Here is a 6364-nt window from a genome sequence, read left to right as displayed (position 1 = left end):
CTGCTGACAAGCTGGTCCACTGTCATGTTTTCATGACAGTGGACCTGAACAGCAGGATGCAACCTTCAGTTACATCCTGCTCTTCAAAATGACTGTCAAATTCCTTGGAAAAATCATCAAAAAGGTTTAAACTCTTTAAAAATTGGGTTCAAGGTTCTTTTGGTATTGGCTGTGATAAGGAACCAAACAGGCAAAGGTGTGATATTTTACCTATCTGGAACTTGGACAGAAGAGGAGAAAACATAATCAGAATGTCTTGATTGTCATTGGAGATGCACAACAAAATTTCATTTCAGTACAGCAAGTCCAAAGAAAGACAAAATAAACAGAGACATGGGAAGACAGGAGCCTGAGGCTGCAGCAGAAATCGTGTTATCAAAAATCCAATTAAAAGACTTGCTATAGTGGCACAGAGGTAAAGCACAACCCACGTATGGATGCCTTAATGCTTGATGTGACAGTCGCAGGGTCAAGTTCCGACCTGTTGACTATTGCCTCATGTCTTCCTCCTTTCGCATTGCCCACTTTCCTATCTGACCACTTTCAATTAAAAGACGCTAGAGCCAATAAAACCCTTTAAAAATCCAACTGCATGCATGTCTTTGACTGACAATTATGAACAGGCCCGTTATCTTCCACTTCCCCCAGAAATCCATAATGCAGCCATCATATGTGTGATCAGGGCAAGAGGGCTCTCCTCTGCCCAGTTTTCTCACTGAGAAAAATTGATCAAGTGCATTGAGAGATCAGCTGACTAGATGCATAATTTGCAAGTCAGAGGACACTTCTGCTCTTGTCATTTGTGTTTTTGGGCAAGACACTTCACTTCAGCCTCCCCCAGGGAGCCTGTAGCTACAATCCTGTAGTGTCATTATCAGTGTTTGAATGAGTCTTTTGAGATTTCAATTGAAGATAAGAAATTAATCAAATTAATTATTATTATAAAATACAGACTCCAAAAATGACAGAACAGGACATAGAGCAAAAGCTGGGCACACAGTGAGTAGGGAGGGTGCAGAGAAACACATGCCCACCTTCAACAACCTTTAAAAATGGCTTTATGAGACAATTGAGGAATCCTTACTGGTGTTCTTCCCATTTTTCCAAGCAACTTCAGAGCTCTCTGAAGAGAAAAGGGTGTCGATATCCTAGGTTATACCTTTAATGAACATGCTGCACCATGCAGTGCTTAGAAAGATGGCAAATATCAAAAATTATGTTGCAAGACTTCTGTCTGACAACCTATTGAGGCGTGTCAAAGAACAAGTCGCAAATATTGAATCATTAAGTGTCATGACAATGGCCACATTGCTGGACCCTGGGTTCAAAATTCTTGGTTTTCTCAGTCAAAACAAGGCACAAAAGCCAATATGGTGACTGAAGGCAGAATGTTCTGCACTGATTGCAAGCAATGAAGGTATCCAGCTGCAGGATTCAGCAGATGCATGAGAAGGCACCAGCAGATCTTGTGAGTTTTTAATTGTACTACTATTTCAGCTGTTGGTGTTGTATATTATATGCAATGTTTTTTTATTATTATTTGTAGGTGTTAGATACAACAGTGGACCAGAAGAGCTATAGCTCCAATGCAACAGCAGATGCTATTGTTGAAGTGGAGGATTGCTCCACTTCAACAATGGCTGAAATGAACCTAAGGAGACATGAAGATCCATTGGAGTATTGGCTGCCCTGCAACAGTCTGGCGACCTGCCCAGGCTGACCCCACCTCTCACCCATAACGCAGCTGGAGACCTGCATCATCAGTGCCTTGTGAAAAGGTTTTTTCCAAGGCGGGGGACATCATCTGCCGACGAAGAAACCGTCTAAAAACTGAAACAGTGAAAAAATATAAACAATTAAAGCTAAAATCCAAAAATGTCTACATTTTCTTTTGTTTGATCAGGAGATCCATCAGAATCACACATCAAAAGCAGACTAAAAGTCATTGGAAGAGGCACACTCTATGTGTAATTTAATATTGAGAACCAGAACTAGAACACTCAGGTAGAAAACAGATTCTAAACAAATTCTGTTTTTCAGAATGCAAGTTTCAATCTCAAAGTATACAGAGTCTGCCCCAACAATCACTCTATTCCCAATACACTAAAGTAACACATATCTTCATTGTCAAATAAGTCCATGACAAAAGAAAACCCAACACAACCACTGATGGTCAAAGGATTAGATTGGCTGCAAATTATTTTAATAATTAAAACATGACAATTAAATGTGATTTAATTGATTCTCCTCTTACTAAACATAAGTTTGATGAAAAATTTATGACAATATTGCATTTACAAATTTTTGGAGATATGATCCAACTGAGGGAAAAGTCTGTTACAGTTTCACCAGCAGATGTCACTAGTGAGTGATGAATGAAGCATCAAGAAATGAAACTTTCTCCAAAGCAAAATGTTGGAAAGCTTCATTGCTTCATGACGCTTCATTTGCCCATCACTATTTTAACATGCTTGTTTATAGTTTTCTTTCTAATCTCCTGAGACAACTCTTTTCTTCACTTCCTCTGGTCCATGTTGAGTGCGGCACACATCATGTCAACCAACAGCACATCGACTACCTGTAGCCCCATCTATAGGCACACTGACTGATTACAAGATTGTAGACACCTGTGATGCTAATTAGTGGATACACATTGATTTGATAGTTGTATTTTGCAGTTGACAGAAGGTTTGTTGATGGAGAGGAGTTGAACTTTAATGGCTGTCCTTCAGCCCCCGTTTATTTTCATGAATGTGTTTGTGAGAAAAAATAGAATAGCTCTCTCACAAGCAAAGTGTTTTGTATTCTTTTTCATTCTACAATGTGCAAGTAATTAGCAGCTGGGCAAGCTGTTAATTAAATGTTTCTATGAGTTTGCACAATTATTGGAGATATTGTAAATGTTGTTCTAATCAGAAATGTTTCTGTGTTTGCATCAATTTATGTGGATTCACTGCATTTATCTCCTGCATGAATGAGAGAAATTAATAAAGACCCCATTGATAGAAATTTTCATAAAAGAGAGGTGTTAGCAGCAGCTTAATAACCTCAGGGGTGAATTAGGAATTCCTTTGTAATGAAGAACTAATAAGGCCATTGGACAGTGATGGATGAAGCGCTCCTCAGGAACTGACATGTCAATTGTTCTTTACATAATAGTCTCCTCTGAAGCAAATCAATCTAAGCTTTGTGCAGGGCCTTGTGGATAGTAGTTTGCACTCATTAAATTTACATATGCAAAAGTAGTTGATAATAAGAATCTGATGGAATTTGCCTGGCACTAGTATTGCTGAACAATCAAAAGGGTTTTTAATGGAGTGGCTAGCATTGAATAATAATAGCTTCGAAAGAATAAAGTTTGTGTACAATGATGTGAAAATATGAGGACACTATATAATTGTTCCATTTATTATTAAAAACAGTCATAATTTATAGTCATATGTACACATATCCCCACAAATAGTGTGTTCAATTAAACCAATTGAATGTTGCATTCATTCAAAAGAAAAAGAAAAGAAAAACAGTTGAACACCCAGGTTTCCAATATCAAGAGTTACACCTTCCAATATCAAGAGTTACACCTTCGCTTCTTGATTTTTTGAATTCTTCAGAATGAAACCAATTGGTGAAAGACCTCACTCTGGCGGTGGAAGTAGAACCCACACCTCCACAGAGACTGGAGCCTAAATCCAGCACCTTACTCTATTCACCCACACTACCAAAGACAACAAAAGAAGGTGCTTGTTGATTTTTATAGGAGAATGAATAATAGTGCTGGTCAACACTGACTGCTCAAAATAGATTATAAAACATGATACCCCTCATGATTTTCCAGGTATTGAACTTACTTCTCGATAATGTATGTCAACCTAAATCTTTCAGTGCAGTATACATTTTAAAGTTGGTGTTGGTCCTTTTATTCATTTGAGATCCAAGTACATCAACAAATTATTGACACGAGCCGCTACACAAAAACTGGCATTTTGGGTTCTCTCTGGGTTTGATCAGTGCTCCCTCTGATTCAGGATCAGTGGTCAGGTAAGATCAAATATTTTTGAACAGGTCTGTATTGTCCAGTTGGAAATGTTTCATTGTAAAGCCATAGTAATAGAGCATGTTTTCTTCAAGAAAATCAATCCTGTTGAAACATACTGTGAGTTTCAGCATGAAAAAAATGTCATTGATTATGCTGGCTGAAACTGCTAAGAAGGTCATTATCCACAGTAAAACATATCGTGTATTGAAGTAGGCTGAAAGGACTCTTAGAGAGGAGGAAGCCAAAGACCTTTATTCTGCGGACATGTCCTGTATTCTGATGAAAGTAGTGGAACTGTTTGACCATAATCACCATCATTACATCTGTGCAGCATCTTATTGAAGAGCTGTTTTGCTTCAGGGGAACCAGAACATTCATTAAATAGATAGCATCATGAAGAAAGAACATTTTGCGGAAATATTGAAGCAACTAAAGATGCCAGTCAGTCAGTAAAAACTCAGTTGCAAATGGATCTTCCAAATAGACAATGATCCTCAGCATATATTCAAAGATGTTACAAAGTGACTTATGGGCAACAAAGTCAATGTTTTGTTTGGGTGATGGTGATGGAGTTGGTGGTAGTAGGAGTTTGCCCTTCAATCGGCAAATTGCTGGTTCAATCCCCGCTCCACCTGCCTCTGTTGCTGCAACCTTGGACAAGATACTTCACCCACCTTGCCTGCCTGTGGGGGTGAGAGGGTGGTGTCAGTTTGTGACAGCCTTGCTGTTGTCAAACTGCCCCAGGGCAACTGTGGCTACTATCCAGGAACATACCACCATAAGCATGTGAATGGGTGAATGAGTGTAGTGTAAAGCGTCTGGGGGTCCTCTGTACTTGATAAGGTGCTATGTAAGTATTTACCATTTGTTGTAAACGGTAAAGTCCTGATTTCAAACCTATTGATAATTTGGGGGTAGATATGAGGAATGAACATTAATCCAGCAAACTATTGTGAGAAGCTTGCGGTAGGAAACCTAAAACATTGAGTCAACTGAAATATTTCAAAGGCAATTCAACCAAATATTGAGAAAATTTAAGTGACCTTTTGATTTTCAAGACATTGATAAATACATTTCTGACATATTTTTCTCTCATTATTATGACAAGTAGAAATATTCTTGTTATTCTAATTCACCTATCACAAGAGATCAATTTACATGTAAATTATATGAGATTTAATTTCATACAGTGATAAAATAGATGTCTTTTTAGTCTTTATATGTAAACTTATTTAAACTTATTTATTTAAATTGTGTCTTTGATTTTACATTGCTGATTTTTTTTTAACACAAAGATAGTCAGTGTGTGAATTTCATGTTTTTGGAGGCACCATAACTACACTGTATTTCTTTTTCATATGGTATCTGACATGACTTTAGAATGTAGGTTGCTTCATTAACTTTTAATAAGAAAACTAAATAAAGAACAGCTACAAAGATACACTACTTTATTCAAACCATCTGCTCTGTTGAATCTCTAGTGAAATGCCATTGGCAGAGATGTTAGTTAACAACTGGTTTCATATTTCTGTTAAACCTGACAGAAAACTAGAGATACTGGCAAGCAGAGATAAAGCAATACCAACAAATGCGTTGATTATAGCCGTCTTTCTCAAACTGTGGTCCGCGGGCACCCCCTAAAGATCCATAAGGTACTGCATGTTAGCAAGAGTTTTTTTGTTTGTTTGTTTGTTTCTTGTTTTTTTGTTTTGTTTTTTTGGACAGTGTTGAAATAGAATTTTAAAGTAGCACAATAGTACACAAGTTAACGTTTACGTTAAGATAAACTTAGATACAAATCCAAACTAAGACAACTGGTGACTCTCTGAACTTACATAAATGTCTAATCAGAAAGCAGTCTTATACTCCTTAAGGAACATTTCAGACAGGGAGTGTATTGGCTATCAGGGCAATAAATTCTTTACTCAGGGTTGAATAGTTCAGGCAAACATTAAAAACTATAGAAGTCCGTTACAACATATAACCAAACATATTGATATATTTCTTTAAGCATTAAAAAGCATGTTTTTAATTAGTTAGTTTTAGATCCAACTTATAGTTAGTATTAAGCAATACATTTTGTTTCAGTTTGTTTAAAACACCAACTAGTTTCTTGTTGAATCATTTTGAGGCAGAGATAACGTTCCAGATCCACGCCATAAATCAGATCGCCTAAAGGCGGCTGGTACGAGAAGAGCTGGGTGTTTCAGTGGGTCTCAGAGGTAATAAAATTAACATTTAAGACAGCCCACACACAGGAAAACACACCTCCTAATGCATATATTTAAATGAGGAGAATACACATTCTTATAAAATGGTTTGTTTTAC

This window comes from Poeciliopsis prolifica, unplaced genomic scaffold (assembly GCF_027474105.1).
Source record: "Poeciliopsis prolifica strain line A6 unplaced genomic scaffold, Auburn_PproV2 SCAFFOLD104, whole genome shotgun sequence".
NCBI classification, from domain to species: domain Eukaryota; kingdom Metazoa; phylum Chordata; class Actinopteri; order Cyprinodontiformes; family Poeciliidae; genus Poeciliopsis; species Poeciliopsis prolifica.
The sequence above is the reverse complement of the archived record's forward strand: the minus strand, read 5'-3'. Positions refer to the sequence as shown.